This window comes from Oncorhynchus mykiss, chromosome 21, assembly GCF_013265735.2.
Source record: "Oncorhynchus mykiss isolate Arlee chromosome 21, USDA_OmykA_1.1, whole genome shotgun sequence".
In the NCBI taxonomy this organism is placed as follows: Eukaryota; Metazoa; Chordata; class Actinopteri; order Salmoniformes; family Salmonidae; genus Oncorhynchus; species Oncorhynchus mykiss.
In genome coordinates, this window is record NC_048585.1 from 16,351,108 (window position 1) to 16,363,176 (window position 12,069).

The 12,069-nt window shown below is 51.5% G+C and overlaps 1 protein-coding gene across 4 annotated transcripts in view; it reads left to right on the plus strand.

Moving 5' to 3' along the window:
- Positions 1-12,069, plus strand: part of LOC110499847 (IQ motif and SEC7 domain-containing protein 3) — a 208,364-nt gene that overhangs the window by 33,065 nt on the left and 163,230 nt on the right. The window lies entirely within an intron of this gene.

A 12,069-nucleotide genomic window follows, 5' to 3' on the forward strand; every position in this document is an offset into this window, starting at 1 on the left:
GATGATCATTAAGAAAAGGTCATCAAATAGTTCTCTTAAGTAGCTGTCAAACAATCCTTGGGACATCACGCTGACATCACGCTGACATCACGCTGACATCACGCTGACATCACGCTGACATCACGCTGACATCACGCTGACATCACGCTGACATCACACTGACATCACACTGACTCAACCTATGTTCTTTTATTCAGTGACCGTACACAGCTGGATGTCTCTCCTCATAGACAGACACAACTCTTTCCCGTCTCCCGTCACCTATAAGCACCATTAATTAAGATCCAAATGTAGCTCCTTTCTGTCCCCTGTCAAAGCGAAAACCATTAAGGCAAAACAATTGAGCGTCACTCAAACAGACTGTGCCAGAGGGAACGTTAGACGAGCGGTGTTCTGTATGCTAAAACCCACCCTTCACTGAAATGTATTCCAAAGAGTTCAACTTTTAATGAGGAAATGTAAATTATACATCCTCTGAGACTAATGTTGCTTTTGATGCATGCCTTGGCGACGCCTTCTTTCACTTGGCCCCCGACAGCAAGAACGTGATGCCTCTTTTTGAGGGGGCTTGAGAACACATTTATGAGCAAACTAGCTTGTGCAGGACAGCGACTCATCTTCTAGTTACAGAAGAAGAAGAAGACGCTATCGCCGTGAAACCGCTGACATATGAGAGCAGAACACTACACCAATATAAACCCGCTCTCTCTCCTTCTCTGTGGTGGCCATTTTGGTTGTTTGTCATAATAATAAACGAATAATTACAAATGATCTGTGTAAACGTCGCCTTCTGTGTGTGTCTGGTAATTGGTCCCCGGTGTGACCCTTTAGTGTTGACGACCTCTTAAAACCCCGTTGTGTCATGGTCATTAAAGAGAAATCAATTAGCAGAGTAGTTAACAATAGAAATTAATTAGCCTGTTCCCCCACTTCCATTGATTTATACTACTGTGAACCACCACTAGAGATACAGCAACAACATTGGGTCAGTGGTATGTGAGCACATCTCTCTCTCTCTCTATATCTCTCTCTCACTCTCATTTTATGAATTCTCTATCTCACCATCTCCAGCCACCATTCTCTCACTATCGCTCTAATGATCTCCATGTATCTATCTCTCTATCATTGCATTTCTCTCTTTATCACACCCTCTTTTTCTTAGCCTCTTTGTTCACCCCGTTCCTCAACCCCCTCTCTCTCTCTTTCTCTCTGTCCTCTCTCAATTTGTTATCTTATGATAAGTATCAGACAGTTCATGATGGACTCTGGTGACTTCTAAACATTGTGGCTTTCCGACAGACAGGCATTACCTTCCATCATGAGTAGTGGGTTTGGGTATAGGGAAGAGAACAGGGTGTCTCTACCACATAAATATAATTGATATTTTTATTCTAGTCATTATTTTTCTAAGGTGGCCACTCTCCACTCACAGGTGAGTGAATGCTGTCCTTGAAGGAGCTACCCAGTCTCCCGTTCTCCAAGTTCCGATCCTGAGAGGAAGCCAAGGGAATGTCGTTCGTTAGAGGTTGATGGAGAGAGATGGAGAGATGGAGTGGGAGAATCGAGACTGAGATGGAAAGGCAGAGAGAGAGAGACATGGAGTGGGGGAATAGAGACTGAGATGGAAAGGCAGAGAGAGAGAGATATGGAGTGGGGGAATAGAGACTGAGATGGAAAGGCATAGAGAGAGAGATATGGAGTGGGGGAATAGAGACTGAGATGGAAAGGCAGAGAGAGAGAGACATGGAGTGGGCGAATAGAGACTGAGATGGAAAGGCAGAGAGAGAGAGATATGGAGTGGGGGAATAGAGACTGAGATGGAAAGGCAGCGAGAGAGAGATATGGAGTGGGGGAATAGAGACTGAGATGGAAAGGCAGAGAGAGAGAGAGATATGGAGTGGGGGAATAGAGACTGAGATGGAAAGGCAGAGAGAGAGAGACATGGAGTGGGGGAATAGAGACTGAGATGGAAAGGCAGAGAGAGAGAGATATGGAGTGGGGGAATAGAGACTGAGATGGAAAGGCATAGAGAGAGAGATATGGAGTGGGGGAATAGAGACTGAGATGGAAAGGCATAGAGAGAGATATGGAGTGGGGGAATAGAGACTGAGATGGAAAGGCAGAGAGAGAGAGATATGGAGTGGGGGAATAGAGACTGAGATGGAAAGGCAGAGAGAGAGAGATATGGAGTGGGGGAATAGAGACTGAGATGGAAAGGCAGAGAGAGAGAGATATGGAGTGGGGGAATAGAGACTGAGATGGAAAGGCAGAGAGAGAGAGATATGGAGTGGGGGAATAGAGACTGAGATGGAAAGGCAGAGAGAGAGAGATATGGAGTGGGGGAATAGAGACTGAGATGGAAAGGCAGAGAGAGAGAGATATGGAGTGGGGGAATAGAGACTGAGATGGAAAGGCAGAGAGAGAGAGATATGGAGTGGGGGAATAGAGACTGAGATGGAAAGGCAGAGAGAGAGAGATATGGAGTGGGGGAATAGAGACTGAGATGGAAAGGCAGAGAGAGAGAGACATGGAGTGGGGGAATAGAGACTGAGATGGAAAGGCAGAGAGAGAGAGATATGGAGTGGGGGAATAGAAACTGAGATGGAAAGGCAGAGAGAGAGAGAGATGGAGTGGGGGAATAGAGACTGAGATGGAAAGGCAGAGAGAGAGAGATATGGAGTGGGGGAATAGAAACTGAGATGGAAAGGCAGAGAGATGGAGACATGGAGTGAGGGAATAGAGACTGAGATGGAAAGGCAGAGAGAGAGAGATATGGAGTGGGGGAATAGAAACTGAGATGGAAAGGCAGAGAGAGAGAGAGATGGAGTGGGGGAATAGAGACTGAGATGGAAAGGCAGAGAGAGAGAGATATGGAGTGGGGGAATAGAAACTGAGATGGAAAGGCATAGAGAGAGAGATATGGAGTGGGGGAATAGAAACTGAGATGGAAAGGCAGAGAGAGAGAGATATGGAGTGGGGGAATAGAAACTGAGATGGAAAGGCAGAGAGAGAGAGATATGGAGTGGGGGAATAGAAACTGAGATGGAAAGGCAGAGAGAGAGAGACATGGAGTGGGGGAATAGAGACTGAGATGGAAAGGCAGAGAGAGAGAGACATGGAGTGGGGGTATAGAGACTGAGATGGAAAGGCAGAGAGAGAGAGATATGGAGTGGGGGAATAGAGACTGAGATGGAAAGGCAGAGAGAGAGAGAGATGGAGTGGGGGAATAGAGACTGAGATGGAAAGGCAGAGAGAGAGAGATATGGAGTGGGGGAATAGAGACTGAGATGGAAAGGCAGAGAGAGAGAGACATGGAGTGGGGGAATAGAGACTGAGATGGAAAGGCAGAGAGAGAGAGATATGGAGTGGGGGAATAGAGACTGAGATGGAAAGGCAGAGAGAGAGAGATATGGAGTGGGGGAATAGAGACTGAGATGGAAAGGCAGAGAGAGAGAGATATGGAGTGGGGGAATAGAGACTGAGATGGAAAGGCAGAGAGAGAGAGATATGGAGTGGGGGAATAGAGACTGAGATGGAAAGGCAGAGAGAGAGAGATATGGAGTGGGGGAATAGAGACTGAGATGGAAAGGCAGAGATGGAGACATGGAGTGGGGGAATAGAGACTGAGATGGAAAGGCAGAGAGAGAGAGATATGGAGTGGGGGAATAGAGACTGAGATGGAAAGGCAGAGAGAGAGAGATATGGAGTGGGGGAATAGAGACTGAGATGGAAAGGCAGAGAGAGAGAGATATGGAGTGGGGGAATAGAGACTGAGATGGAAAGGCAGAGAGAGAGATATGGAGTGGGGGAATAGAGACTGAGATGGAAAGGCAGAGAGAGAGAGATATGGAGTGGGGGAATAGAGACTGAGATGGAAAGGCAGAGAGAGAGAGACATGGAGTGGGGGAATAGAGACTGAGATGGAAAGGCAGAGAGAGAGAGATATGGAGTGGGGGAATAGAGACTGAGATGGAAAGGCAGAGAGAGAGAGATATGGAGTGGGGGAATAGAGACTGAGATGGAAAGGCAGAGATGGAGACATGGAGTGAGGGAATAGAGACTGAGATGGAAAGGCAGAGAGAGAGAGATATGGAGTGGGGGAATAGAGACTGAGATGGAAAGGCAGAGAGAGAGAGATATGGAGTGGGGGAATAGAAACTGAGATGGAAAGGCAGAGAGAGAGAGAGATGGAGTGGGGGAATAGAGACTGAGATGGAAAGGCAGAGAGAGAGAGATATGGAGTGGGGGAATAGAAACTGAGATGGAAAGGCATAGAGAGAGAGATATGGAGTGGGGGAATAGAAACTGAGATGGAAAGGCAGAGAGAGAGAGATATGGAGTGGGGGAATAGAAACTGAGATGGAAAGGCAGAGAGAGAGAGATATGGAGTGGGGGAATAGAAACTGAGATGGAAAGGCAGAGAGAGAGAGACATGGAGTGGGGGAATAGAGACTGAGATGGAAAGGCAGAGAGAGAGAGACATGGAGTGGGGGTATAGAGACTGAGATGGAAAGGCAGAGAGAGAGAGATATGGAGTGGGGGAATAGAGACTGAGATGGAAAGGCAGAGAGAGAGAGAGATGGAGTGGGGGAATAGAGACTGAGATGGAAAGGCAGAGAGAGAGAGATATGGAGTGGGGGAATAGAGACTGAGATGGAAAGGCAGAGAGAGAGAGACATGGAGTGGGGGAATAGAGACTGAGATGGAAAGGCAGAGAGAGAGAGATATGGAGTGGGGGAATAGAGACTGAGATGGAAAGGCAGAGAGAGAGAGATATGGAGTGGGGGAATAGAGACTGAGATGGAAAGGCAGAGAGAGAGAGATATGGAGTGGGGGAATAGAGACTGAGATGGAAAGGCAGAGAGAGAGAGATATGGAGTGGGGGAATAGAGACTGAGATGGAAAGGCAGAGAGAGAGAGATATGGAGTGGGGGAATAGAGACTGAGATGGAAAGGCAGAGATGGAGACATGGAGTGGGGGAATAGAGACTGAGATGGAAAGGCAGAGAGAGAGAGATATGGAGTGGGGGAATAGAGACGGAAAGGCAGAGAGAGAGAGATATGGAGTGGGGGAATAGAGACTGAGATGGAAAGGCAGAGAGAGAGAGATATGGAGTGGGGGAATAGAGACTGAGATGGAAAGGCAGAGAGAGAGAGATATGGAGTGGGGGAATAGAGACTGAGATGGAAAGGCAGAGAGAGAGAGACATGGAGTGGGGGAATAGAGACTGAGATGGAAAGGCAGAGAGAGAGAGATATGGAGTGGGGGAATAGAGACTGAGATGGAAAGGCAGAGAGAGAGAGATATGGAGTGGGGGAATAGAGACTGAGATGGAAAGGCAGAGAGAGAGAGATATGGAGTGGGGGAATAGAGACTGAGATGGAAAGGCAGAGAGAGAGAGATATGGAGTGGGGGAATAGAGACTGAGATGGAAAGGCAGAGAGAGAGAGATATGGAGAGTTAGAGGACAAAGCAAAGGGCTCTGTAAATGGACTCACTCTCTGCCTCCACGTCCGGTGTCCAGGCAGAAGAGACATGGAGAGTTAGAGGACAAAGCAAAGGGCCCTGTAAATGGACTCACTCTCTGCCTCCACGTCCGGTGTCCAGGCAGAAGAGACATGGAGAGTTAGAGGACAAAGCAAAGGGCCCTGTAAATGGACTCACTCTCTGCCTCCACGTCCGGTGTCCAGGCAGAAGAGACATGGAGAGTTAGAGGACAAAGCAAAGGGCCCTGTAAATGGACTCACTCTCTGCCTCCACGTCCGGTGTCCAGGCAGAAGAGACATGGAGAGTTAGAGGACAAAGCAAAGGGCCCTGTAAATGGACTCGCTCTCTGCCTCCACGTCCGGTGTCCAGGCAGAAGAGACATGGAGAGTTAGAGGACAAAGCAAAGGGCCCTGTAAATGGACTCGCTCTCTGCCTCCACGTCCGGTGTCCAGGCAGAAGAGACATGGAGAGTTAGAGGACAAAGCAAAGGGCCCTGTAAATGGACTCGCTCTCTGCCTCCACGTCCGGTGTCCAGGCAGAAGAGACATGGAGAGTTAGAGGACAAAGCAAAGGGCCCTGTAAATGGACTCACTCTCTGCCTCCACGTCCGGTGTCCAGGCAGAAGAGACATGGAGAGTTAGAGGACAAAGCAAAGGGCCCTGTAAATGGACTCGCTCTCTGCCTCCACGTCCGGTGTCCAGGCAGAAGAGACATGGAGAGTTAGAGGACAAAGCAAAGGGCCCTGTAAATGGACTCACTCTCTGCCTCCACGTCCGGTGTCCAGGCAGAAGAGACATGGAGAGTTAGAGGACAAAGCAAAGGGCCCTGTAAATGGACTCGCTCTCTGCCTCCACGTCCGGTGTCCAGGCAGAAGAGACATGGAGAGTTAGAGGACAAAGCAAAGGGCCCTGTAAATGGACTCACTCTCTGCCTCCACGTCCGGTGTCCAGGCAGAAGAGACATGGAGAGTTAGAGGACAAAGCAAAGGGCCCTGTAAATGGACTCGCTCTCTGCCTCCACGTCCGGTGTCCAGGCAGAAGAGACATGGAGAGTTAGAGGACAAAGCAAAGGGCCCTGTAAATGGACTCACTCTCTGCCTCCACGTCCGGTGTCCAGGCAGAAGAGACATGGAGAGTTAGAGGACAAAGCAAAGGGCCCTGTAAATGGACTCGCTCTCTGCCTCCACGTCCGGTGTCCAGGCAGAAGAGACATGGAGAGTTAGAGGACAAAGCAAAGGGCCCTGTAAATGGACTCGCTCTCTGCCTCCACGTCCGGTGTCCAGGCAGAAGAGACATGGAGAGTTAGAGGACAAAGCAAAGGGCCCTGTAAATGGACTCACTCTCTGCCTCCACGTCCGGTGTCCAGGCAGAAGAGACATGGAGAGTTAGAGGACAAAGCAAAGGGCCCTGTAAATGGACTCGCTCTCTGCCTCCACGTCCGGTGTCCAGGCAGAAGAGACATGGAGAGTTAGAGGACAAAGCAAAGGGCTCTGTAAATGGACTCGCTCTCTGCCTCCACGTCCGGTGTCCAGGCAGAAGAGACATGGAGAGTTAGAGGACAAAGCAAAGGGCCCTGTAAATGGACTCGCTCTCTGCCTCCACGTCCGGTGTCCAGGCAGAAGAGACATGGAGAGTTAGAGGACAAAGCAAAGGGCCCTGTAAATGGACTCACTCTCTGCCTCCACGTCCGGTGTCCAGGCAGAAGAGACATGGAGAGTTAGAGGACAAAGCAAAGGGCCCTGTAAATGGACTCGCTCTCTGCCTCCACGTCCGGTGTCCAGGCAGAAGAGACATGGAGAGTTAGAGGACAAAGCAAAGGGCCCTGTAAATGGACTCACTCTCTGCCTCCACGTCCGGTGTCCAGGCAGAAGAGACATGGAGAGTTAGAGGACAAAGCAAAGGGCCCTGTAAATGGACTCGCTCTCTGCCTCCACGTCCGGTGTCCAGGCAGAAGAGACATGGGAGAGTTAGAGGACAAAGCAAAGGGCTCTGTAAATGGACTCGCTCTCTGCCTCCACGTCCGGTGTCCAGGCAGAAGAGACATGGAGAGTTAGAGGACAAAGCAAAGGGCTCTGTAAATGGACTCGCTCTCTGCCTCCACGTCCGGTGTCCAGGCAGAAGAGACATGGAGAGTTAGAGGACAAAGCAAAGGGCTCTGTAAATGGACTCACTCTCTGCCTCCACGTCCGGTGTCCAGGCAGAAGAGACATGGAGAGTTAGAGGACAAAGCAAAGGGCCCTGTAAATGGACTCACTCTCTGCCTCCACGTCCGGTGTCCAGGCAGAAGAGACATGGAGAGTTAGAGGACAAAGCAAAGGGCCCTGTAAATGGACTCGCTCTCTGCCTCCACGTCCGGTGTCCAGGCAGAAGAGACATGGAGAGTTAGAGGACAAAGCAAAGGGCCCTGTAAATGGACTCGCTCTCTGCCTCCACGTCCGGTGTCCAGGCAGAAGAGACATGGAGAGTTAGAGGACAAAGCAAAGGGCTCTGTAAATGGACTCGCTCTCTGCCTCCACGTCCGGTGTCCAGGCAGAAGAGATATGGAGAGTTAGAGGACAAAGCAAAGGGCTCTGTAAATGGACTCACTCTCTGCCTCCACGTCCGGTGTCCAGGCAGAAGAGACATGGAGAGTTAGAGGACAAAGCAAAGGGCCCTGTAAATGGACTCGCTCTCTGCCTCCACGTCCGGTGTCCAGGCAGAAGAGACATGGGAGAGTTAGAGGACAAAGCAAAGGGCCCTGTAAATGGACTCACTCTCTGCCTCCACGTCCGGTGTCCAGGCAGAAGAGACATGGGAGAGTTAGAGGACAAAGCAAAGGGCCCTGTAAATGGACTCGCTCTCTGCCTCCACGTCCGGTGTCCAGGCAGAAGAGACATGGAGAGTTAGAGGACAAAGCAAAGGGCCCTGTAAATGGACTCACTCTCTGCCTCCACGTCCGGTGTCCAGGCAGAAGAGACATGGAGAGTTAGAGGACAAAGCAAAGGGCCCTGTAAATGGACTCGCTCTCTGCCTCCACGTCCGGTGTCCAGGCAGAAGAGACATGGAGAGTTAGAGGACAAAGCAAAGGGCCCTGTAAATGGACTCGCTCTCTGCCTCCACGTCCGGTGTCCAGGCAGAAGAGACATGGAGAGTTAGAGGACAAAGCAAAGGGCCCTGTAAATGGACTCACTCTCTGCCTCCACGTCCGGTGTCCAGGCAGAAGAGACATGGAGAGTTAGAGGACAAAGCAAAGGGCCCTGTAAATGGACTCGCTCTCTGCCTCCACGTCCGGTGTCCAGGCAGAAGAGACATGGAGAGTTAGAGGACAAAGCAAAGGGCCCTGTAAATGGACTCGCTCTCTGCCTCCACGTCCGGTGTCCAGGCAGAAGAGACATGGAGAGTTAGAGGACAAAGCAAAGGGCTCTGTAAATGGACTCACTCTCTGCCTCCACGTCCGGTGTCCAGGCAGAAGAGACATGGAGAGTTAGAGGACAAAGCAAAGGGCCCTGTAAATGGACTCGCTCTCTGCCTCCACGTCCGGTGTCCAGGCAGAAGAGACATGGAGAGTTAGAGGACAAAGCAAAGGGCCCTGTAAATGGACTCGCTCTCTGCCTCCACGTCCGGTGTCCAGGCAGAAGAGACATGGAGAGTTAGAGGACAAAGCAAAGGGCCCTGTAAATGGACTCGCTCTCTGCCTCCACGTCCGGTGTCCAGGCAGAAGAGACATGGAGAGTTAGAGGACAAAGCAAAGGGCCCTGTAAATGGACTCACTCTCTGCCTCCACGTCCGGTGTCCAGGCAGAAGAGACATGGGAGAGTTAGAGGACAAAGCAAAGGGCTCTGTAAATGGACTCGCTCTCTGCCTCCACGTCCGGTGTCCAGGCAGAAGAGACATGGAGAGTTAGAGGACAAAGCAAAGGGCCCTGTAAATGGACTCGCTCTCTGCCTCCACGTCCGGTGTCCAGGCAGAAGAGACATGGAGAGTTAGAGGACAAAGCAAAGGGCCCTGTAAATGGACTCGCTCTCTGCCTCCACGTCCGGTGTCCAGGCAGAAGAGACATGGAGAGTTAGAGGACAAAGCAAAGGGCCCTGTAAATGGACTCGCTCTCTGCCTCCACGTCCGGTGTCCAGGCAGAAGAGACATGGGAGAGTTAGAGGACAAAGCAAAGGGCCCTGTAAATGGACTCGCTCTCTGCCTCCACGTCCGGTGTCCAGGCAGAAGAGACATGGAGAGTTAGAGGACAAAGCAAAGGGCCCTGTAAATGGACTCACTCTCTGCCTCCACGTCCGGTGTCCAGGCAGAAGAGACATGGAGAGTTAGAGGACAAAGCAAAGGGCCCTGTAAATGGACTCACTCTCTGCCTCCACGTCCGGTGTCCAGGCAGAAGAGACATGGAGAGTTAGAGGACAAAGCAAAGGGCCCTGTAAATGGACTCGCTCTCTGCCTCCACGTCCGGTGTCCAGGCAGAAGAGACATGGAGAGTTAGAGGACAAAGCAAAGGGCCCTGTAAATGGACTCACTCTCTGCCTCCACGTCCGGTGTCCAGGCAGAAGAGACATGGAGAGTTAGAGGACAAAGCAAAGGGCCCTGTAAATGGACTCGCTCTCTGCCTCCACGTCCGGTGTCCAGGCAGAAGAGACATGGGAGAGTTAGAGGACAAAGCAAAGGGCCCTGTAAATGGACTCACTCTCTGCCTCCACGTCCGGTGTCCAGGCAGAAGAGACATGGAGAGTTAGAGGACAAAGCAAAGGGCCCTGTAAATGGACTCGCTCTCTGCCTCCACGTCCGGTGTCCAGGCAGAAGAGACATGGAGAGTTAGAGGACAAAGCAAAGGGCCCTGTAAATGGACTCGCTCTCTGCCTCCACGTCCGGTGTCCAGGCAGAAGAGACATGGAGAGTTAGAGGACAAAGCAAAGGGCCCTGTAAATGGACTCGCTCTCTGCCTCCACGTCCGGTGTCCAGGCAGAAGAGACATGGGAGAGTTAGAGGACAAAGCAAAGGGCCCTGTAAATGGACTCACTCTCTGCCTCCACGTCCGGTGTCCAGGCAGAAGAGACATGGAGAGTTAGAGGACAAAGCAAAGGGCCCTGTAAATGGACTCGCTCTCTGCCTCCACGTCCGGTGTCCAGGCAGAAGAGACATGGAGAGTTAGAGGACAAAGCAAAGGGCCCTGTAAATGGACTCACTCTCTGCCTCCACGTCCGGTGTCCAGGCAGAAGAGACATGGAGAGTTAGAGGACAAAGCAAAGGGCCCTGTAAATGGACTCACTCTCTGCCTCCACGTCCGGTGTCCAGGCAGAAGAGACATGGAGAGTTAGAGGACAAAGCAAAGGGCCCTGTAAATGGACTCGCTCTCTGCCTCCACGTCCGGTGTCCAGGCAGAAGAGACATGGAGAGTTAGAGGACAAAGCAAAGGGCCCTGTAAATGGACTCACTCTCTGCCTCCACGTCCGGTGTCCAGGCAGAAGAGACATGGAGAGTTAGAGGACAAAGCAAAGGGCCCTGTAAATGGACTCGCTCTCTGCCTCCACGTCCGGTGTCCAGGCAGAAGAGACATGGAGAGTTAGAGGACAAAGCAAAGGGCCCTGTAAATGGACTCGCTCTCTGCCTCCACGTCCGGTGTCCAGGCAGAAGAGACATGGAGAGTTAGAGGACAAAGCAAAGGGCCCTGTAAATGGACTCGCTCTCTGCCTCCACGTCCGGTGTCCAGGCAGAAGAGACATGGAGAGTTAGAGGACAAAGCAAAGGGCCCTGTAAATGGACTCACTCTCTGCCTCCACGTCCGGTGTCCAGGCAGAAGAGACATGGAGAGTTAGAGGACAAAGCAAAGGGCCCTGTAAATGGACTCGCTCTCTGCCTCCACGTCCGGTGTCCAGGCAGAAGAGACATGGAGAGTTAGAGGACAAAGCAAAGGGCCCTGTAAATGGACTCACTCTCTGCCTCCACGTCCGGTGTCCAGGCAGAAGAGACATGGAGAGTTAGAGGACAAAGCAAAGGGCCCTGTAAATGGACTCACTCTCTGCCTCCACGTCCGGTGTCCAGGCAGAAGAGACATGGAGAGTTAGAGGACAAAGCAAAGGGCCCTGTAAATGGACTCGCTCTCTGCCTCCACGTCCGGTGTCCAGGCAGAAGAGACATGGAGAGTTAGAGGACAAAGCAAAGGGCCCTGTAAATGGACTCGCTCTCTGCCTCCACGTCCGGTGTCCAGGCAGAAGAGACATGGAGAGTTAGAGGACAAAGCAAAGGGCCCTGTAAATGGACTCACTCTCTGCCTCCACGTCCGGTGTCCAGGCAGAAGAGACATGGAGAGTTAGAGGACAAAGCAAAGGGCCCTGTAAATGGACTCGCTCTCTGCCTCCACGTCCGGTGTCCAGGCAGAAGAGACATGGAGAGTTAGAGGACAAAGCAAAGGGCCCTGTAAATGGACTCGCTCTCTGCCTCCACGTCCGGTGTCCAGGCAGAAGAGACATGGGAGAGTTAGAGGACAAAGCAAAGGGCCCTGTAAATGGACTCGCTCTCTGCCTCCACGTCCGGTGTCCAGGCAGAAGAGACATGGAGAGTTAGAGGACAAAGCAAAGGGCCCTGTAAATGGACTCGCTCTCT